Source organism: Dendrobates tinctorius, unplaced genomic scaffold, assembly GCF_039654945.1.
Source record: "Dendrobates tinctorius isolate UK_male_01 unplaced genomic scaffold, ASM3965494v1 ptg000044l, whole genome shotgun sequence".
NCBI lineage: Eukaryota > Metazoa > Chordata > Amphibia > Anura > Dendrobatidae > Dendrobates > Dendrobates tinctorius.
In genome coordinates this window covers 20,257,740-20,282,267 of record NW_027361712.1, presented here as the reverse complement: position 1 = coordinate 20,282,267, position 24,528 = coordinate 20,257,740, and the positions used below count along the sequence as shown (strand labels likewise).

Genomic DNA, 24,528 nt, shown 5'->3' with positions numbered 1-24,528 from the left:
TATGTATGTAGCATGTAGTATGTATGTAGTATGTATGTAGCATGCATGTAGCATGCAGTATGTATGTAGCATGCATGTAGTATATATGTAGTATGTATGTAGCATGTAGTATGTATGTAGTATGTATGTAGTATGTATGTGGTATGTATGTAGCATGTAGCATGCATGTAGTATGTATGTAGTATATATGTGGTATGTATGTAGCATGTAGTATGTATGTAGCATGCATGTAGTATATATGTAGTATGTATGTAGCATATATGTAGTATGTATGTAGCATGTAGTATGTATGTAGTATGTATGTAGTATGTATGTAGCATGTAGTATGTATGTAGCATGCATGTAGTATATATGTAGTATGTAGTATGTATGTAGCATGCATGTAGTATGTATGTAGTATGTATGTAGCATGCAGTATGTATGTAGCATGCATGTAGTATATATGTAGTATGTATGTAGCATGTATGTAGTATGTATGTAGTATGTATGTAGTATGTATGTAGCATGTAGTATGTATGTAGCATGCAGTATGTATGTAGCATGCATGTAGTATATATGTAGTATGTATGTAGCATGTATGTAGTATGTATGTAGTATGTATGTAGTATGTATGTAGTATGCAGTATGTATGTAGCATGCATGTAGTATATATGTAGTATGTATGTAGTATGTATGTAGTATGTATGTAGCATGTAGTATGTATGTAGCATGCATGTAGTATGTATGTAGTATTTTTTTTTTTTTTTTTTTTTTTAACATTTAGCACATTAGCCGGATGATGGGACTACTACTGTCCCATCATTGGCTAATGTGTCAATCACTGTCATGGTAGCAGGCATCGCCAGATGGGACTTGTAGTCCCATCGGACGATGCTTGCACAGACCCCCGGACATCAGCACAGCCCCCCGGCAGGCCGGCACAGCCCCCCCGGCAGGCCGGCACAGACCCCCACAGGGTGCACAGACCACCGGCAGGCCGGCACAGCCCCCCGGCAGGCCGGTACAGACCCCCACAGGGTGCACAGACCACCGGCAGGCCGGCACAGCCCCCCGGCAGGCCGGTACAGACCCCCACAGGGTGCACAGACCACCGGCAGGCCGGCACAGCCCCCCGGCAGGCCGGTACAGACCCCGGGCAGTCCACACAGCCCCCCGGCAGGCCGGCACAGCCCCCCCGGCAGGCCGGCAGAGACCCCCGGAAGGCCCGAAATGACGGCGCATCATGATGCGCACACACCGCGCATCATGATGACGTTAGGCTGTCAATCAACTTTGAACTTCCGATTCCGATGCCGACTTCCGATATTGAAAACATATCGGAAGTCGGTATCGGAATTCCGATACAGCAAGTATCGGCCGATACCCGATACTTGCGGTATCGGAATGCTCAACACTAGTACTGACAAAAATAGACATGTCTTTGCAGTGCTGACCTGGCTCCTTTTATAAAAGTGACATTTTCCTTTAAATATCTGAAATGTAGCCTTATGGATTATAAAAGAGAAAACTGGATGGTGGCAACTGACCAAAATGGAGTACATGTGAACTACTTGGCGGTGCTAAATAAAATTGTGTACATCCTGCTATTTATAAATAGGAGCAATTATTCAGAAATGTCAGCAGACAATGCAAGCTAACATTTACATTCAATTACAGGCCCCAATAAGTTTAGATTACCAATTACATGTGATACATAACTGGCACCAATTGGAATGTGTCGATGCCACAACATCTACTTTTAATAGGTGGATAACGCCACAGAAACCGTGGAAATGGTGTGAATGCAGGGAATCCATCCATATCACACAAGGTTCCTATACCGGGATTGTCAGGCAGCGGTCTCCCAGCCGAAATAAGAAAATCACCAATGGTCACCAGCCCCTTAGATCGGTCTTAATTGAAAAGAAATGTCACTGCACATTATAGGCTGATATTTCCTAACATCTTAGCTACTGACAGTTTCTTAATCAAGGCGCTCATGCTGCTGAGTCCCATATCTGACAAGATTTAGGGCAGTAGGGTTCCTCTGGATTAAGGAGCGCAGAATGAGACAAGTAGTCTACTGGTCCAGGTCATTGTAATAAAAAGCCAAAGAAGGGCCCTTGTGAAAACTGGAGTTCATTAAAGCATCATCATACCCCCTAAACAATCATTATGAGATCTATATGTGTTATAGCTGTCTTGGATTTTGATTAACACCTCTGCATTCTGTGGGTGACGCTTGCAAGGCTCAAATTTTAGCATTAAAGGGGCTGCCGAGCACTCAGAAATTTTTTTTCATACTTAAAGAGCACCGGTCATCAGATCAAAAGTGCTCAGTTTTTCATCTAATTTTATTCCTGCTACTCCACTAAGTATTCCATTTTTTTCCCCTTTTAAATCCATAATATGGTTCCAGAGATATGGCCCTTTTTATTTAGTGCTAATTTTATGGTCTTCACAAAGTGGGTGTGGCTCACAGAGTAATAACACGGAACAGCCTAAAGACACGCCCCCAAAGATCCCTATGAACAACGCCCCCTTGGAAAGACCATAAAAAGTAGCACTGAATTAACAGGCCCATATCTCCAGACTCGTATGGCGGATTTAAAGAAAACAAAAAGCAGAATACTAAGGTGAGCAGGGGGATTAAAATGAGAAAAAAATGCTCACTTCTCGAGACAGTAACTCTTTAAATGCATGTATTTGAGGCTAAAAAAATGCTTTGCACTGTCTGTTATAGGCTGCTTAATGAGTAAACTGAGAATCCATCAGTGAGCTCATTCTGACAGTCTGTCAGGGAGTTGTTCACTATTATCTGCTTTTTCTGACCTACTCTAAATAGATGTATGGCCATAGACTATATCAAAGTTAGATGTGCAGGAAACAAACAAAGGGCCTGTAAACGTAAAATGATGCAAAATTTCAAATGAAACCCAAATCTAAAAATAATTTTTTGCCCCAATGAAATTACTTTAAGTAAAAAAAATATAAAATATCCAAAAAGTTGGACAATTCATTTAAGAAAATTTTTGCTAAGAAATGTCCTGAAAGGATCCAACTACACATAGCCATTACCTCATACTAGTAATTGGCAATAGCTGACATCTGAAATAGTAAAATGGATGTATGTATATATATATATAATTATATACATGTATGTGTATATATATATATATATATATATATATATATATATATATACAGCTCTGGCAAAAATTAAGAGACCACTGCACAGTTTTATAAGAATCAGCTTCTCTACATGTCTGACAGCCATTCCATTCCAGTGTCAGTTGAATTCCAACCAGAGTACACATCATTCTACTTAGTGTGCTTCTGATTAGGTGATCTCCTTAACCAAATCTTATTTAACGAAGGAAAGTATAAAAAACCCTGCTGTGGTGTTCACAATCCTCTTGCAATAGGCCAAACTGAATGGCAAGACAAGTGCTAGTAATATCCCAAAAGTAATAGGAATGAAAACATAACTTTTAACCATGCCAAAGGAGTTGAAAAGAAAAGTCTTGAGTGAGGGAAAGAAGGGATCAATTCTGGCTTTACTAGCAGAGGGATAAAGTGAGTGTCATGTTGCCTCCATCCTTAAAATATGTAAGACAGCAGTCCATTACAACAAGGTCAAGCAGCAGACATTGGGGACAACAAAGCTACAGAGCGGCAGAGGGCAAAAACGACTCTCCACTGAACGGGATGACTGTCATCTTATTCGAATGTCACTCAGAAACCGCAGGATGACATCAAGTGACCTACAAAAGGAATGGCAAACGGCAGCTGGGGTGAAGTGCACGGCAAGAACAGTTCATAACAGGCTCCTAGAGGCAGGGCTCAAGTCATGTGAAGCTAGAAAAAAGCTTTTCATCAATGAGAAGCAAAGGAGAGCCAGGCTGAAGTTTGCCAAAGACCATAAAGATTGGACCATAGAGGACTGGAGTAAGGTGATATTCTCTGATGAGTCTAATTTTCAGCTTTGCCCAACACCTGGTTGTCTCATGGTTAGATGGACACCTGGAGAGGCGTACAAGCCACAGTGTCTTGCACCCACTGTGAAATTTGGTGGAGGATCGGTGATGATCTGGGGATGCTTCAGCAAGGCTGGAATTGGGCAGGGTAATCTTTGCGATGGACGTATGAATGAAGCCGCATACAAGGTTATCCTGGGAAAACAGTTGATTCCTTCTGCTCAGGCAATGTTCCCCAACTCTGAGGACTGGTTTTTCCAGAAGGACAATGCACCATGCCACACAGCTAGGTCAGTGTGTGGATGAAGGACCACCACATCAAATCCCTGTCATGGCCATCCCAATCTCCAGACCTGAACCCCATTGAAAACCTCTGGCATGTAATCAAGAAGATGGATAGTCACAAGCCATCAAACAAAGAACTGCTTACATTTTTGTACCAGGAGTGGCATAAGGTCACCCAAAAGCAGTGTGAAGCACTGGTGGAAAGCATGCCAAGACGCATGATAGCTGTGATTAAAAATCATGGTTATTCCACAAAATATTGATTTCTGAACTCTTCCTGAGTTATAACATTAGTATCGTTGTTTTTAATGATTATGAGCTTGTTTTCTTAGCATTATTTGAGGGCTGTTATTTTGACCATTTCTCATTTTCTGAAAATAAATACAAAATTAGTGCTTGGAAATTCAGTGACTTGTAGTCTATAGAAGAAAAGAACAATTTACATTTTACTCAAAAATATACCTATAAAGAGAAAAATCAGACAAACTGAAACTTTTGGAGTGGTCTCTTAATTTTTGCCAGAGCACCTCTTGAAGCTCATCAAGAGAATGCCAAGAGTGTGCAAAGCAGTAATCAAAGCAAACGGTGGCTACTGTGAAGAACCTAGAATATAAGACATACAGTATTTTCAGTTGTTTCACACTTTTTTGTTAATTATATAATTCCACATGTGTTAATTCATAGTTTTGATGCCTTCAGAGTGAATCTACAATTTTCATAGTCATGAAAATAAAGAAAACTCTTTGAATGAGAAGGTGTGTCCAAACTTTTGGTCTGTACTGTATATATAATTAAATAAGTGTAAATATATATATACATATATAATATAGTTCAGTGGTGCATGCTGGATGAGTGTTTACATGTTACACGTAATTTACTGATAACACATAGGGGGAGAACATTTTTTAAGCATGAGCGAATATATTTGCCCATCGCTTTGCCCTGCTCATTTTTCGTCGCCGCGTTTACTCCGAGCAATTATCGTTATGAACCCTCATGATCGCCCAGATCTTAACGATAATTGCCGTGTGTAAATGAGCCTCTACATACAGCACACACTGGGGCCACAGGAAGGAATGACAGCGCTGAGAGATGAATGAATGGCATCATGTCTGATGCGAGTGATTGAAGAAATGAGTGGAGTGGGGTGAAGATTAGAAGTTTTGCAGTTGGGAAGATCTGACAATTCACTGCCAATGTACTCGGTGTATCCCTCTTGACACGACTAATAGAAACACGCATCTTGTTCTTATCATCCACACCGACATTGGTATACCAGGGTCTATGTTATTAACTAGCTGGTTGCTAGTCCATGCATTAGCCCCATAATTCAACCCAACCACATTTTATACTGATTGGCAAGGGACATATTTATGTGTCAGTCTGAGTCTCCAGAAAAGTATGCTTAACAGCAGCTGATCACGACACCCATGGAACCCTAATGTCAGAATAACTGAATTTTAGGTCTCTATTTTTGGTCCCAGTGTGATCCAGCAAAACCTCAGATCGCACTCAGAATAATGTTAGTCTACAAGGCCGTGCTTATGTCCAATTTATTCCTCGGACAGGCAATGCAAAACAGTTGCAAAATGCCCCAGTTTCATCTGATATTCAGACTACACTCGTCCATGCAAGTCAATGAGTGCATGGGAAACATCAGACTGCACTTGGATGACATCTGAGTGCAGTCCGATTTCTGCACACTGATAGACTGGAGAAGATGGAGAAATTTAGTTCTCCATCTTCTCCTTATCCGGGAGAATAGGATCACGTTATGCTGACACTTTGGTCAGAGTTTGATCAGAGTGTCATTTCCATAATCGTCCTGATTCTCTCACATGAGAGAATAGACAGTCGTCTGCATCTGCCCTAATACTGTAAAATTCTGAGGACACCGAGACATCACATGGCTATATAGAAGGAGAAGTGCTACTTATTACTCCATCACAGCATGTGGTGATGTTCTCCCATATTGGAAGTTTGTGTGGTCTATGACAATAGTAAGCTAAGAAGTCACGGAGCTCTAGAGTACATCGCTGTCTTCAGTAATCTTCATCTATGGAGAGTGCATGGCATGCTGTAAAGCACCTATTAAGAATGGGCTGACCTTATGCTTTGACTATTTAGGGGTAAAGCAGTTTAGAAGCATATTTTATTACACTTCTCCATTACTCTATCAGTGATATCCCAAAATACACGTTAAAAGGGGGTTCTAAGAGGTAGAGACAGGACATTAGCAGAAGGGATTACGTGCCCTCACTGGTGATCCTGTCATATGTTTCTTCAGAAAGACAGTACAATCATTTTTTCTGCATGGGACCGTGCAGCGCTGAATCCTTAATGTCAGCATGATGGCCATCAGTTACGGACTGGAGATGAAATTCAGCCCTGGCATTTGGAATCACACAGGCCCATGTTGTCCCCGTCCCCAAGCACCAGATGGGAGATCTTACTAATATCACCCTGGATGAAGGAAATGAAGATTACTAGAAGACCAATATTTCTAATGACACCTGTGGCCTGCTGGGGTAAGTGATGGAGTCAGCGACTTTGTGCTCCGTCACAACTCCTAACAGTATGGTGTCTTGACAACACCGATTCTGTTAATAGCGTAGCAGACAAGGCAGCCCATGACCAGACAGGCCCTTCTGGCATTTGCCAGAATTGCCAAATGGCCAGTCCGGCCCTGATGGCCATCCATGGTTTAAGTCTGCCTGTCTTAATGTAGACTGAGTGATTGCAATCTCACCATATCCTTCCTCAGCTTGTCCGTGTCCAGAGACGAGTCTCCTTTATATATTACTCTACACTGATCGTTCAGAACAGTAAAGCCACTTGACTAAGAAGATGAAATCCCACTTAGTGTTGCCAAAGCAATTCTAGCCCATCGAGGCACAGACTCCATAGAGAATCTGGAGGCCAAGACCACATCTTGAACTCTTGAAGGGGTGTACTTTTTTAGATAAGTAGCACCTGTAAAAGTAACATCCACATGAATGTCTGGACCCAAGGCTACCTTACTTCCACAGTGCATCATGGCTTCAAGTCATCCCTTCTCTCGGGAGATGGCGCATGCCCCAGTTGGCCACAGGATGTAGAAGAAAACATGATTTTCCTATTTGGGGCTCCTTTATCATGTTGACGGGACCACTGTAGCTACTTTATGAAGCGGGCAGTGTAGACACTCTGACCAGACTGTGGGCACACATAGCCATATGCACTTTTTCTTCTGGCATATTTCTAGCATAGTCATAACTTAGTTATTCAGCAATCTGTGCTTCAGTGGGTGTTTTGTGGGGTCAGATGAGATGAGCAAGCCATACTCACAGCCCATTGAGCCCTGGGTGCTCCAAAACTGCTTGTTGAAAAAGCAGATTGTTACTGGCCAAATGGATCCGATAAACATTGTGATAGGTTGTTTTTCTCTGTTATCAGTTATTTCTATAGAACAGCTGAGCTTGGCCATTTTGGATCTAATTTATGGCTTGTCTGAGGGCAGTTTAAACATGTGTATGGCCAGCTAACAGTACAATTACACATGTATAGATATGTATATAAATATATATATATATATATAGTTATTGGTGCACACCATCATGATCTGAAGAATAAAAGGAACAAGGCGAAGAGGAAGGCCTGGTGGCTTGATACTCTCAAAATGACGGCTGAGAAGACCCTTTTAGACCTACGTAGGCTTGCACAAGATCAATTATCCTTACAGATCGTTCATCCATCAAGTCGCCATGACTCTAGATCGAGCCGAAGGCCTTTAAATAATAATAATAATGTTGGTCCACCAAATGCTGAGCAGATGCTGTGTGCCAGGGCCTAGCCATAGCACAGACCTGTACATACAGGAGTCTAATGTTTGTTTGCATATCTTAAATCTATCTATTGGGTTATTAACTCTGCGTATCCCAATCTATACATTATCATTGTATAGCCATGCATTATAGCATTACATGTATCCATTTAGCTAATGACCTTGCATTACTCCACATCTTTTATGGAAGTCTATGAGGCATCTTTCTACATCTAGAAACCGTTACTGTTAGTCATTATCTCAATGAAAACGCCAGCATTTCTCAATCTCACATTTCTAGATGTCCATAGAAATGCCTTTGTATCCTTGGCGCTGCTCCTGGCCTGCTTCTCTGACCCAGACCATGCGTATGTGAACCTCCCGTAATATATCATATTATATATATTGCATTATGTATTTTTATCTTGGTTTATCATCCCCTGGGAATGGTGCTTACATTTCTACATATGCGCCATATTTAATACAACTGTTGTCTTTAGGTGAAGCTGAATTACCCTTCCTCTCTCTGCCTCTTTCTGTATAGCTGAACCCATATGAAATCCCGTATTTGTGGCTAAACATCCAGTATCCCTTACTCGGCATATATATGGGCCTGTATTGCAGCGTCTGACTTTGTGATTACCCGAGCCTTCCTCCGTATTTCTATTTCTTTAGATCTGAATCTCCTTCCATGATTTTTTTTGTCTGTGTGCAATAGAGCCTTTCCATCATTAAACCAGGCTTGACATATGTTTGTATATATCTTAATGTATACAGGGCCTGATTATTATACCCGCGGTCAGTTGTCAGAGCGGACAACTAAGCGTCCCTCGTTAAGCTTGCATTTCTGCATATATTTTGACCCCCTCTTTATGGCACTGTACATAGCTGACCCTCCTGGCCTTTGTGAATATGAAAGCCCCATCTATTGCTAAGTGCATAAATCTATATGAGCCTTCCAGTGCATAGCTGGCGTACTATCATTATCCCTGTGTGTGTCTGATTATTGGTACCTTATTCAGCATCTCCCTGCCTTAGTCTACATCTGATCCCTCCCACAGATTCTGTGTACATCCAGAATACCACTGTTTCTATATGCACATAAATCTTATTCTGGTACAACCCACCCCCATACCCTTCCACCATAAGCGGTAATGGCTGGCTCAGCTTGTATATGAGCATCGTCTGTGAAATATTACTATATAGCCTGGGCTTCATTATAAAGCACATCTTATACTGAAAATGTATAATCATACATATATACATGGCTACATTTTTATTCACCCCTTCCTATAGTAAAGGCGCTCATTATCCCAGTAATGTGATGAGGCCATCAGTCAATCACCAGCGTACAACGGCTGTGATGTCACAGGACAGGTGTGAAGGACTGTCAGGCCGCCGCTGGTCTCGTTCCGAGTGTCTATCCCTCTTTACTCCCCCCCTGGCCCTGTCCTGGGTTTACCTACAAATATCTGACCACATCCATGAAACTAGAGCTGCTATAAGCAACCGTAGCATGCATATATGTGTTTCATTGTGTGTGCAGCCCATACAATATGCATATATGAGCAGGATATACCACAACAATCCCAATAATGTATGTATGTGTGTATGTATGTGTATGTTTATATGTGTGTGTATGTTTATATGTGTGTGTATGTTTATGTATGTGTATGTTTATATGTGTGTGTATGCTTATGTATGTGTATGTTGTTTAGATATGATCTGCACATGTATATATATATATATATTATCATACATTATTGGGGGGTTATTGTGGTATATCTTGCTCATATATGCATATTATATATATATTGTTTAGAGGTGATCTGCACATGTATATATACATGCATATAGATGAAATAATACAAATGATAGCACATGCCAATATGTATACATAGCGGAAACACTGAAACGTATGGGCGTAAATAAATCAAATAGCGTTTGATGAGTATAGAAATATAATTTTCGAAGAGGAAGGATTTCTGTTGAATATTTTAATGCTACGGTTCGATTGGAAATAAAAGTGTAAGATATTGTAGGACTGTACATATAACACACACATACATGTAAATGCGTATGTACATACGTGTGTACGCACACAGAGATGTATGCATACATAGCGCTATATACACACATATGTAATTGCAGATAGAGCTGCTGCGTGTAACTGTAAAGGGGTGGAATTATATATATGTCAATTTCTATACATCCATCTACTCCCCTCAATCAATTGCCTTCTGACCCACAAGCCACAAAATGAGAGAAAGAGGGAGAGAGATGGAGGGAGAGAGACGAAAAGAGAGAGAGGGAAAAAAAAACAGGAATAGATTGTAAAATCAATGCTACTTACAGCTTAGCTGGTGCGAGAGGATAAAGCTGTGTCTGAGGGATGCTGAGGAGGCGGTCTCTCCCTCTCTCTCTCCCTCTCTCTTTCTCGCTCTCTCTCGGGCTTTCTTGCTCCCCCCTTTACAGAAGGAAGATGAAGACTAGGAAAAAATAAATCAATGTCTTTGTGGTGTGAGGTACTTTCTCTGTGTGGACAGGGCTTTTCCTATTGATTTACAGTCTCCGAGACACCTCTCCCCCTCTCTTTCCCAAATCCATTCACAGACAGCTCCTCTCTCTCTCCCCAGCACAATGGAATAATCAATAGGCACAGAGACACACTCACACACACTCACACACAAGACAGCGTTGGGAGACTGAGCAGGTGCAAACAGAAGCAGCCTGCGAAACACACAGTGTCCTACCTCTGGACATGAAGGGGTGGTGGAAAGGACAGCAGAGGTGACAAACTGGCATAGTCACACTAAAAATACAAAATGTCATAAGAAAACCATTCATAAAAAAGTTGGTTAACTGCGCCAAGACATACCAGCACACAATACACAGCAATAAAAGAAAACCATCTCAATAAACCAAGGGGCCACCTAATAATAGTAAGAATACATTCTCATGCAAAAATCACTTATTTTTACAATCTAATAATAAAGGAATATGATTAGTGTATATGAAAAGCCAGGGCATTCTGAGACTACATTCTGAGTAAGCCAAGTGCAAGGGTCAGCGCACTAGAGGATGGTGGGCCCAAGCATGGAGATGACAGATTGTAGGCCCAAGCTTGGAGATGACAGATTGTAGGCCCAAGCTTGGAGATGACAGATTGCAGGCCCACACAGGATCATAAGTCCTACTCAAGAACAAGACCATCAGAAGTTTTCACCAGAGCTTGAAGTTACTTAGGCCTCTTTCACACTTCAGTTTTTTACAATCAGTCACAATCCGCCAGGTTTTGAAAAAAACGGATCCTCAATTTTCTTTTGAGGATCCGTTTTTTTTCCCCATTGACTTCCATTAATGGCGGATTGTGACGGATTGCTGTCCGTTGCATCCGTTTTTTTGAGGATCCGCCAAAAGTTGCTGTCCGTCTCCATCCTCAAAGATTTCAAAACGGAGCTTGCAACGTTTTTTTCTCTGGCGGATCCTCCAGACACTCATTTAACCCGAAATTCTTTCTGGGTGCCGGACAAAAAAAAATCTCTCTCTCTCTCTCTCGACAGATTGTAGGCCCAAGCTTGGAGATGACAGATTGTAGGCCCAAGCTTGGAGATGACAGATTGTAGGCCCAAGCTTGGAGATGACAGATTGCAGGCCCACACAGGATCATAAGTCCTACTCAAGAACAAGACCATCAGAAGTTTTCACCAGAGCTTGAAATTAACATGACCTGAACAGTTTACGTTATACAGAATTCTCGAGGGTGGCATTCATAGCACCACTCCAGCGTTTTCTTATTTCACCACTGGAGTGGTGCCACTAATCTAAGATCCCTTCCCTTAGTATTGTACCCACCAGCCTTCATCTTCAGCTCTTGCCGATGCTGCTCCGGTCCCATGCCGCCATCTTGTGATTGCAGCTTCTGGGCATCCGGAAGTCAGAGACGACAATCACAAGCTCTCAGTGTCAGTCAATGATACCTTGTTCTGGCTCTCACAGACTTAACATTGGAGCCATCCGGCAGGTCACCAACTGAAGAAGACCACCTGGAGCGGCGCTAATAACAGATGAAGACGGACGCTGGTAAGTATAATACTAGGGGCAGGGAACTTATAATAATGGCACCAATCCAGTGCTGCAGTAAAAACAATACTAGAATGGAGCACATTATAGAGATTTTCAAAAGTTGAACATCTCTGAAAAAGTCCCGATTTCTATGACGCTATACAGCAAAGAACACATATTGGGTCAAAGCTGAATATTATCCCAAATAATTTTAGAATTTATGGAATTCGGCTTGTATTATCCTTATTGTGAACCATACTCAAATACATTTTGGCACATAAAACATAAGAATGTTTTATTTGTTCTGAAATCGTAATGGAATCCTGCAAAAAAAAAAGTCAACTACTTCATTAGGCTAATGACTTGGCCGCAGCATCCTTAAAGAAATGAAGAGGGTTAAGTTCAGCAAGCAGAGTGTTGGTAGTGAAGGAATTGATGGAAGTAAATCAATCAGGAACTCATCGTGTCAAAGCCGTTCACTCAAGGGATTGGCATGGCCAGTTTGGCATCAGCTGTTCAGTATCGGCACAAACAAGTAAAAATTTCAATAGCTTAAACTTGGAAAAAAAATATCAAAATTTGGAACATTTGAGAATAAAAGATGTCATTCCAGTAATATACTGTAGGCTTTGTTCACACCGCACTAGTGTTACATGGCAAATGGAGGGGTTGGGAAGTGCTCGCTAATTATAAGTCGATGTGCCCAAACGTGTAAAGGGAATGTTGCGTGGGCATAGATTGGGTCAATACTTTTTTTTATAACTATTGTAACATATAGTTATCTTTGCTTTTTGATACAATTGGATTCTGTAAGGAAATGTTTGTATTTGTTTTACAATGGACAAACAATAACAAATATCAGGCAGACTTCTAAAGTAAAGTGTGAATAAAATCTTACCAATTCTAAATAATAGGATCATTAGCATTCTGTTACATTATACATGTAGATTGATTTGCTTTCCTTTGAATTACGAAAGAGCCCTTCACCTTCTTCCACTCAGGATTGTACCTTCGGTCAAGAGGTCCAGACCTCTGGGCATTATTCATGCTGTATACAAGTGACCGGCCTATTATGGCTTTGTAAGATATTGATCATTTGATTAAGTGTATCTGAGCATCAGCATGGGCTCTGTGTTTAGCAGGGTTGCGTGACTTCAATGGTTTAATGCTCAACATTGGAGGCAGGTGTGCAAATCTAACTAAGGCCGGAGTCACACCAGCATATGGCATCTGATGGGAGAGCATTCGGATGGTAATAACAGTCGGCTAGCTGCGAGCGTGATCCAAGTGTCAGTGCTGTGTGCTCCGAGACTCTCGCACAGACGAGAAAGTAATTTCTCCTTCTCCTCCATTGCCATCGTCCGCGGGAATCGCACTGCACTCGGGTGATATCCGAGTGCAATACAAGGTTTCCCACGCACCCATAGACTTATATGAGTGCGTGCAATCCGAAATCGCAGCTTGCTGTAATTGTTCTCTCATACCGAATTGGCATGAAAAAAAATAATCACGGATGTGATCTGCTCAATAGTTTAACATCGGGCTGAGTGCAATCCGAATTTTTACTGGATTGCACTCGTCCAATTACATTGCAAGTGGGACCGAGTCCTAAGGCTTGTGTTTACTGGTTTAGTGGTTATTAGTGAGACCTATAGTTAAAGGGAATCTGTCACCAGATCTGCTATCCATCTTACAGATGCGCCTTTTCTGGGGTAGCTGGGAGCAGATTTTTTTAGCCGGGGGGGGCCAATAACCATGGTCCCTCTCTAGGCTATTAATATCTGCCCTCAGTCACTGGCTTGCCACCTCTGGTGGAGTTTTTTCCGTGAATTAATCCTTTAATTTGACACCTACAGCTCCAAAATTTTACACATAGATTACTAACATTATTAGTGAGGGACATAAATAAATCTGCATGTAAACCATGTCTCATATCCTGTCAGATTCTGTAATAATTTTACAGAAGCCAACAATTGAATTATCGGCTATTCTGCTATCTACCTCTGTATGAAATATAAATATTTATATATATATAGCTATATATATATATATATATATATATATATATATACAGTGCCTTGCGAAAGTATTCGGCCCCCTGGAACTTTTCAACCTTTTCCCACATATCATGCTTCAAACATAAAGATACCAAATGTAAATTTTTGGTGAAGAATCAACAGCAAGTGGGACACAGTTGTGAAGTTGAATGAAATGTATTGGTTATTTTAAATTTTTGTGGAAATTCACAAACTAAAAAGTGGGGCGTGCAATATTATTCGGCCCCTTTACTTTCAGTGCAGCAAACTCACTCCAGAAGTTCATTGTGGATCTCTGAATGATCCAATGTCGTCCTAAATGACTAATGATAAATATGATCTACCTGTGTGTAATCAAGTCTCCGTATAAATGCACCTGGTCTGTGATAGTCTCAGGGTTCTGTTTGATGCATAGAGAGCATCATGAAGACCAAGGAACACAGCAGGCAGGTCCGTGATAATGTTGTGGAGAAGTTTAAAGCCAGATTTGGATACAAAATGATTTCCAAAACTTTAAACATCTCAAGGAGCACTGTGCAAGTGATCATATTGAAATGGAAGGAGTATCATACCACTGCAAATCTCCCAAGACCCGGCCGTCCCACTAAACTTTCATCTCAAACAAGGAGAAGACTGATCAGAGATGCAGCCAAGAGGCCCATGATCACTCTGGATGAACTGCAGAAATCTACAGCTGAGGTGGAACAGTCTGTCCATAGGACAACAATCAGTCATACACTGCACAAATCTGGCCTTTATGGAAGAGTGGCAAGAAGAAAGCCATTTCTCAAAGATATCCATAAAAACCGTCCTTTAAAGTTTGCAACAAGCCACCTGGGAGACACACCAAACAAGTGGAAGAAGGTGCTCTGGTCAGATGAAACCAAAATCGAACTTTTTGGCAACAATGCCAAACGATATGTTTGGCATAAAGGCAACACAGCTCATCACCCTGAACACACCATCCCCACAATCAAGCATGGTGGTGGCAACATAATGGTTTGGGCCTGCTTTTCTTCAGCAGGGACAGGGAAGATGGTTAAAATTGATGGGAAGATGGATGGAGCCAAATACAGGTCCATTCTTGAAGAAAGCCTGTTGGAGTCTGCAAAAGACCTGAGACTGGGACGGAGATTTTTCTTCCAACAAGACAATGATCCCAAACATAAAGCAAAATCTACAATGGAATGGTTCACAAATAAACATATCCAGGTGTTAGAAAGGTAAAGTCAAAGTCCAGACCTGAATCCAATCGAGAATCTGTGGAAAGAGCTGAAAACTTCTGTTCACAAACGATCTCCATCAAACCTCACTGAGCTCGAGCTGTTTGCCAAGGAAGAATGGGCAAGAATTTCAGTCTTTCGATGTACAAAACTGATAGAGACATACCCCAAGCGACCTGCAGCTGTAATCGCAGCAAAAGGTGGCGCAACAAAGTATTAAGTTAAAGGGGTCAAATAAATTTGCACACCCCACTTTTCAGTTTTTGAATTTCCACAAAAGTTAAAATAACCAATAAGTTTCATTCAACTTCACAATTGTGTCCCACTTGTTGTTGATTCTTCACCAAAAATTTACATTTGGTATCTTTATGTTTGAAGCATGATATGTGGGGAAAAGGTTGAAAAGTTCCAGGGGGCCGAATAGTTTCGCAAGGCACTGTATCTATGTGTGTGTCAATGACATATATATATTTATATATACACCTATTCTACGTGTATCTATCTATTCTATTATATTCTAACCTGTTCTATTTATACTGTACTCGGGATCTGCCGGCTTTTAAGCTATCTATCTATCCATCTATCTATCTATCTATCTATGTATCTATCTATCTATCTATCTATCTATCTGTTATATATGTACATATATATTGAGGATTATTTGGTTTTTAAACGATGTGTACAGTTTTTTTTTACATTTCTATTTTAACATGAGTTTTTACATAGAGAGAACAGCTGTATGTAAAACCTTATGTTATAATCGCATTGCATATGGATTGCATACGCGTGTCATACGCATGTCATATGGATGTTCCGTGGAAAAATCGCATTACACTCGCATGACACTCGCATAGCACTCTTTCTTTTTTTTTTCTCGCAAATGGGTATGAGCCCAAAATGTAGAAATGGTATGCTATTGCTTAGGTCTCTAAAATCACAATTAAGTTCCTAATCTCCATTTTTGGCTCTCAATCCATAACTTTTTTTTGCAATGCTTATCTTCCATGTTATTTCCCTAATAATATCTGTTCTGGCTTATACTTAGTAAAATATATTCTGAATGCCTTCTTTATTAGGATCACTCATCTAATAGCAGTTGGACTACCTTTGGATTTCAATCTGACACAATTCACTGTGGCATCGATTCCACTGGGTGTTAAACTCATTCCACAGGAATACTGGCCCACGCAGACTGGATAGATTTCACAACTGCCACAAATGGATGGGATGGACAAGCTATGAATAGTCCATTCTACTATATCGCAAAAAATGCTTTAAAAGATTCAGATTTGGGGACTGTGAAGGCCCTAAAAGCCAGGAATACTTGGAATAATTTTCCAAAAACCAATTGACATGGTGCATTGCATGACTAAAAATGTTCTTTGCCATAAAATAAACAGCTGCCATGATGGCAACAATGATTAGGTAAGCCCTACTGTCCAAAACTCCAACCTCAAGAATCAGAAGACACGAGGTGTGCCATGAAAACTTTCCCCACACTATTACTCCTCTTCCACCAGCATGACTATAAACGCCTAAGAGAACGGTTCATCGATTCATGTTGCTTATGCCAAATTTTGACCAGGCAGTGTTTTTTTTTACTTTACTTTTCAGTGATACCATAACCGGCAACCTCTTGCCCCTTGGAGTTCTGCTTTTCTGCTTCCCTTAGACAGCAATGGTTGTCTGTATATATAGCACATCCACGCTAAGGAACGACAAGTTGCTCAATCAGACATGTTTGTTGGAGCTCCAAAGTTGTATTAAGGTTGACTGTGCTCAGCCTGTTCATCAGAGCAAATCTTGACATTCTCCTCTGACCCTTTAGTTAACAAGTTGGTTATGTCCCAGGATCTCCTTTGGTTCCAATTGTTCCTCAAGCCCACCCTTCTCAGTATACTCAGTATACTCTTGACACAATTGCACTAGAAAACACCACAAGGTTGGTAGTTTTTGAAATACTGGCAAGTTTTCATATGGCTTCTGACTCTAATTATATGTAGTATTAATAATCATTATTGGCAATATCAAGGTGGATGTAGACAACGGAGGACTCCTAAAAGGATTACCTACCTCTATGCACTTTTCTCCATAAACCAGCTCAACAATCTGTTTAAACATCACAGGTAGAGATCGATATAATTTATACTGCCAATACTTAGTTTTGAAGGTGCATGACAGGTAAAGTAAAGGGTTTGAGAACACTGCTATTTTTTATCTTCAGGAGCTATAATAGCTCAGTGCAGCCCTGCACATTATTATAGTGTAGAGCCTCAACTGTTACAATCATGGACATGTATTATAGCCTGAAAGCCTCATATAAACCGAGTTATCCTGGGAGGTTAAAAACATATAAGATCATTAGAGTAGGCCAAAGCGTACCTGAAATTGCAGGTAAGTGGTGATCCATTACAGCATTACCCAGATGATACAGCAGAGATGACCCACAGACATTGGTCTGGTGTCCTCTAGGGTAGAAGGAAAACTACAGTTTAATTGAAACATGGAAAGAGAAAGAATGAATAAAAGGTGACTCATTATTACAGTCGTCCATGCAAATCGGTGCAATTTCAGACCGCAGTGCACGCACTGGCCATTGCTCTCCCGACCGAGTGTGACAGCCTCATAGAAATGCATGAAGATATAACTCCTATTCTGTACAAAGCAATTTTCAGCAGTCTCATTATGGCACACAGGAATATAATGAAAGGTAACACCTCTATATACAGTATATACCAGGGGCAGACATATCATGGGTGTAACCAATGCAGCTGCCCAAGGACCCAAGCGGTAAGGGGGCCCACTACCACATCCAACGCGGTTGTAATTGTACATTCTGATGAGCTTTTGGACAGCAAAGGCCCATCTATTGTTCTTGCACATGGGCTCCTGTTCTTGAACATGGGCATCAGTCATAGTGGCCACATAGTGAAAAATGCAAGATGTGTGTGGGGGGGTTGTATATAGTGTTTAGACAGTGATTCTTCTAAGGTTGCTTTCTCACAAAGAGCTTTTATCGCGTTTTTTACGCAGCATGTTTTCCCATCTTCAAATATTATTGTGAGGAAAGAGGGAGACACAAGCGCAATATAGGGTCTTATCCCACAAATAAAGTAAGCGGTTTGACAAAATACTGCACACCTGGTAGTAGGTATTCAAAGCATGTATAGATAAGGGCTGCTACAGATCCACAAGTCGGTCACCGACTATCTGAATCAGAACTCTGCAAAGGAATACGTGGATTTCGTCCGCGCTGCCCCTCGCAGAGTCCCATCTTCAAAAACATAGCGTCTTACAGCTTCAGTAAAGTGGATGGGATTTCTAGAAATCTCATGCCCACTGTGCTTCTTATTTACGTTGCGTGAACTCACTTGCGGTGCTTTTTTCAAATCTGCAGCATGTCAATTTCTCTTGCGGAGAAACTAGGTCTGAGCTGAAAAAGTACAGTAAATTAATGTGTATGCAAAATGTAAATGCATATAAACACACGACCTTTACACAGAGAAAAACAAAAAACAAATATCCTAAAATAAAAATTAAAAAATAAATTGCTTGTAGGTAGTAGTAATAATAATAAGGGTATATAGCATTGCAATTTATTTTTTATTTTTTTATTTTAGAATATTTGTTTTTTGCTTTTGGTTTTCTCTGTGTAATTAAGGTCATGTGTTTATATGCATTTACATTTTGCATATACATTAATTTACTTTTCAGCTCAGACCTAGTTTCCCATATAGTTCAATGTGCATTCCGTGCATATAAGGGTGTGACCGTCCTGTTTCTGAGTTGGGAAATCCATCCTGTCTGGCCTATACTATTACTGGTGGTTCAGTCCCTCTGTCCTTGTTCACATTTACGTCACTTGACAAGTGGAAAGGTTTTAAATACAAGAGTTAGGACTGTCCTACAAGGGTTGCCGTGATGTGGTGGGATGGCTTCTACATTCTTTTGGTCAAAATTATTTTACTAAATACCCTTATTATTATTACTACCATCATGCAAGTTTTGCTATTTATTTACTTTTTTATTTTAGGATATTTGTTTTTTTGTTTTTGAATTTCTCTTGCGGGTAATGAGTTTTCTGTGCAAGACTTTCCCCATAGACATTGGATGCGGAAAAACTGCAGGTGAAAAACGCACATACGTTTTTACTGTATTTCCGTGGCAAAACCTAATCAAAAACACATGTAATCTGTAGCTAATTATTGCAATAAAGTTTTGTCACAGCAAAAAAAACAGGAAGTATCAAAAACAAAGCAGTTGTGTGTTTGCCCCTTCTTAAAGATAACACAAGTAAACACAAAATACAGCTTTTAAATGAAGTTCTTTATTATGAAGGGAAAAAGAAATCCAAACCTACAGGGCCCTGTGTGAAAAAATGATTGCCCCCTAAACCTAATAACCGGTTGAGCCACCCTTAGCAGGAATAACTGCAATCAAGTATTTGCGATAACAGGCAATAAGTCTTTTACAACTCTCTGGAGCTTTGCAGAATTGTTGCAATTCAGCTACGTTGGAGGGTTTCTGATACTGAACCGCCTTTTTAAGGTCATGCCACAGTCTCTCAACTGGATTAGGGTCAGGACTTTGACTAAGTCACTCCAATGTCTTAATTTTGTTTTTCTTATGCCATTCAGAGGTGGACTTACTGTAGTGTACAGGATCATTTCCCTGCTGCACATCCCATGTGCGCTTCAGTTTGAGGTCACAAACAGATGGCCTGACATTCTCCTTCAGGATTTCTTGGTTGGTAGCAGAATTCATGGTTCCATTTACCACAGCAAGTTTTCCAGGTTCGGAAACAGCAAATCAGCCTCAGACCATCACTACACCACCACCATATTTTACTGTTGGTATGATGTTCGTTTTCTGAAATCCTGTGTTTCTTCTATGCCAGATGTAATGGGACATACACCTTCCAAAAAGTTAATATTTTCCCAAATGTCTTGGAGATCATCAAGATATTATCTGGCAAGGCTGAGATGAGCCTTTATGTTCTTATTGCTCTGCTGTGGTTTTCGTCTTGGAACCCTGTCATGAATGCCATTTTTGCCCAGTCTCTTTCTTATGGTAGAGTCATGAACACTGATCTTAACTGAGGCCAGTAAGGTCTGCAGTTCTTTGGATGTTGTTGTGGGGTCTTTTTGTGACTTCTTGGATGATTCATTCCAGCTATCTTGGTGTAATTTTGCTCACCAGCCATTCCTGGGAAGCTTCACCACTGTTAAATGTTTTAACCATTTGTACATAATGGCTCTCACTGTGGTTTGCTGGAGTCTCCAAGCTTGAGAAATAGCTTTACAACCTTTTCCAGACTGATGGATCTCAATTGCTTTGTTTGCTATTTGTTCCACAATTTCTTTGTATCATGGCATGATGTCTAGATTCTGTGTACTTTTAGTCTACTTTACTTTGTCAGGCAGGTGCTATTTAAGTGATTTCTTGTTTGTGAACAGGTGTGGCATTAATCAGGCTTTCGTGTTGCTAGGGAATTTGAACTCAGCTTCAAAGCGATGTGATAAACCACAGTTAATTTATGTTTTAAGGAAGGAAGGAAATCACATTTTCACACAGGCCTCAGTAGGTTTGGATTTTTATTTCCCTTAATAATAAAGACCTTCATTTAACCCCTTCACCCCAAGCCTGTTTTCACCTTCATAACCAGGCCAAATTTTACAATTCTGGCCAGTGTCACTTTATTAGGTTATAACTCTGGAACGCTTCAACGGATCCCACTGATCCTGAGATTGTTTTTTTGTGACATATTATACTTCATGATAGTGGTAAAATTTGTTAAATATGACTTGCATTTATTTGTGAAAAAAAAACTGAAATTTGGCAAAAATGTTAAAAATTTTGCAATTTTCAAACTTTTAATTTTTATGCCCTTAAATCAAAGAGTTATGTCACACAGCATAGTTAATAAATAAAATTTCACACATGTCTACTTTACATCAGGAAAATTTTTGAAACATAATTTTTTTTCTTAGGAGATTATAAGGGTTAAAAGTTTACCAGCGATTTCTCATTTTTCCAACAAAAATTAAAAAAACATTTTTTTAGGGACCACATTACATTTGAAGTGACTTTGAGGGGTCTATATGACAGAAAATACCTAAAAGTGATACCATTCTAAAAACGACACCCCTTAAGGTGTTCAAAATCACATTCAACAAGTTTATTAAACCTTCAGGTGCTTCACAGGAATTGATGGAATGTGGAAGAGAAAAAATGAACAACTTAACTTTTTTTTCACAAAATTTTAATTTAGACCCATTTTAATTTTTATTTTCAAAAGGGTAACAGGAGAAAATGTACCCCAAAATGTGTTATACGATGCCTCCTGAGTACGCCGATACCCAATATATGGACAAAAACTTTTGTTTGGGTGCACGGCAGGGCTTTGTATTGAAGGAGCTCCATTTCACTTTTTGAATGTAAAATTTTCTGGAATAATTAGCGGACATCATATTGTGTTTGGAGAGCCCCTGAAGTGCCTAAACAGTGGAAACCAGCCACAATTGACATCATTTTGGAAACTAGACCCCTCAGGAAACTTACATAGATGTGTGGTGAGCACTTCGAACCCCCAAGTACTTCACAGAACTTTATAACATTGAGCCGTAAAAATACAAAAATCATATTTTTCCACAAAAAAATTTTGTAGCCCCAAATTTTGCAATTTCACAAGAGTAACAGGAGAAATTACACCACACAATAGGTTGTGCAATTTCTTCTGAGTACGCCAATACCTAATACTTTGAGTTAAACTACTGTTTGGGCGCACAGCAGGGTTTGGAAGGGAAGGAGCGCCATTTGAATTTTTGAACTAAAAAAATTGCTGGATTAACTAGCAGACACCATGTAGTTTCTGCAGAGCCTCCGATGCATGGGCGTACCCACCGTGGGGCAGGGGGGTAGCCACCCCCCAAAGCAGGGGCGCACAATGAAAGATCACCTCCTGGCCGCGGTAGTGGAGAGCGAGTTTACTTTTCCCACCGCCACACCTCCCATGCACCCCATCCTCGCCCTCCCAGAGAGACCCACCACAGCCCGTCACTGCTAATAAATCCCAGCAATAACGTCTCTGGGCTGCTCTGTGTGCACAGGAACTGTGATGAGGTCACAGGAGGGGAGGAGTCAGGGGTCACATGATCAGGGTTCTCAGTGTATGCAGGACTCTGCTGTGCTGGTTGTCATAGTGCTGGATGAGGGAAGTTAATGTGTGAAGTCAGGAGGGGTTTACAGGGTGGATGTAGCAGAGCCGTGTGTGTAGGAGGTGTACAGAGCGGAGCCGCATGTGTACGAGGTGTACAGATCGGAGCCGTATGTGCATACGAGGTGTATGGAGCGGAACCGTGGGTGTGCAGAGCGGAGCGTGTGTGTACGAGGTGTACGGAGCGGATCCGTGTGTGTACGAAGTGTACGAAGCCGAGGTGTATGGAACGGAACCGTGGGTGTGCGGAGCGGACCCACGTGTGTACGAGGCGTACGGAGCGGAGCCGCGTGTGTACAAGATATACAGAGTGGAGACGCATGAGTACAAGGTATACGGAGCGGAGCCGCGTTTGAATGAGGTGTATGGAGCAGAGCCACATTTGTACGAGGTTTACGGAGTGGAGCCGTGTGTGTACGAGGTGTACGGAGCGTGGCCATGTGTGAACGAGGTGTATGGAGCAGAGCTGCATTTGTACTAGGTTTACAGAGTGGAGCCATGTGTGTACGGGGTGTACGGAGCTGAGCAGCGTGTGAGCGAGGTGTATGTAGCAGAGCTACATGTGTACAAGGTTTACGGAGTAGAGCCATGTGTGTACTGAGTGGAGCTGTGTGTGTACGAGGCATACAAAGCAGAACGGTGTATGTATGAGGTGTGTGGAGCTGTGCGTGTACAAGGGAGCATTCATACCTCCCAACTTTCCTGCATCCAGCAGGACAGTCCCGATTTTGAGATTCTTCCCCGCTGTCCTGGCCGGAAGCTTACTTTTCCCGCAGACGCAGGAGTACACGGCGGAGCCCCGAGAAGCACTTTAAAACTCGCACGGGACTTTCCACCGGAAGTGACGTGCTGGAAGCTGACTGGAAATGAGGTAATTTTGGGAAGAGATTGTGAGGAGGCACTTCAGGGAATGCTTCAGATCCATCACCGTGTTGTCCTCCGACAGCGCAGACAGCGGGATCGCCTTGGAATCGGGGATGCTGGCCATGTGAGCGGATCATGATATGTCCAGCACCGGGAGGCTCAGGTGGGCATTACAATGTGAGCCGGGCTGCTATAGTATCTTTATAGAATCTTTCTTTCTTTCTCTCTCTGTTTCTTTCTATCTCTCTCTGTTCTTTCTTTCCCTCTCTAATCTTTCTTTCTCGCTCTCCTTTCTTTCTCTCTGTTCTTTCTTTCTCTCTCTGTACTTTCTTCCTTTATTTCCCCTGTTCCTTTCTCTCTCTGTTTTCTCTTTCTCTCTCTGTTTTTCTTTCTCTCTCTGTTCTTTCCTCTCTTTCTTTCTTTCTTTCTTTCTTTCTTTCTCTCTTTCATTATTTCCCCTCTTTCTTTCTCTCTTTCTCTGTTCTTCCTTCTTTCTCTCTTTTCTTTCTCTCTTTTCTTTCTTTCGCTCTCTTTTCTTTATTTCATTCTCTATTCTTTCTTTCCCCTCTTTCATTCTTTCCCCTCTTTCTTTCTCTTTCTTTCTCTCTCTGTTCTTTATTTCTGTCCCCTCTTTCTCTCTCTCTGCTTTCTTTCTTTCTTTGTTCTTTCTTTCTCTTGCTCTGTTCTTTCTTCCTTTCTTTCCCTCTTTTGTTCTCTCTGTTCTTTCTTTCCCCTCTCTCTTTCTCTCTCTGTTCTTTCTTTCCTCTTTCTTTTATGCTTTCTTTCTTTCCCCTCTTTCTCTCTCTGTTCTTTCTTTCCTTCTTTTTCTCTCTCTCTGTTCTTTATTTCTTTCCCCTCTTTCTTTCTCTCTCTTTTCTTTCTTTTGCTCTCTGTTCTTTCTTTCCCCTCTTTCGTTCTCTCTCTCTGTTCTTCCTTTCTCTCTCTCTGGGAGTCGAGGAGCCATTTCCCTTTTCCAGAGCCTTTGTACTACAAGTAACGTGGAAGCCCTCTAAATTTCTGTTAACAGATGACGGACCTGATTGGGGACTTACTTTTCCTGTGGATAGAGTTGAAGCTTTTA

At 41.1% G+C, this 24,528-nt stretch overlaps 1 protein-coding gene across 1 annotated transcript in view; it reads right to left on the bottom strand.

The window, feature by feature from the left end:
- ZFHX2 (zinc finger homeobox 2) overlaps positions 1-10,744 on the bottom strand; it is a 117,356-nt gene extending 106,612 nt beyond the window's left edge. Inside the window, exon 1 of the mRNA XM_073575405.1 lies at positions 10,397-10,744. The gene's annotated coding sequence lies outside the window, so the exon portion shown is untranslated. The remainder of the gene's footprint in view (positions 1-10,396) is intronic.
- Positions 10,745-24,528: the final 13,784 nt, after the last annotated feature.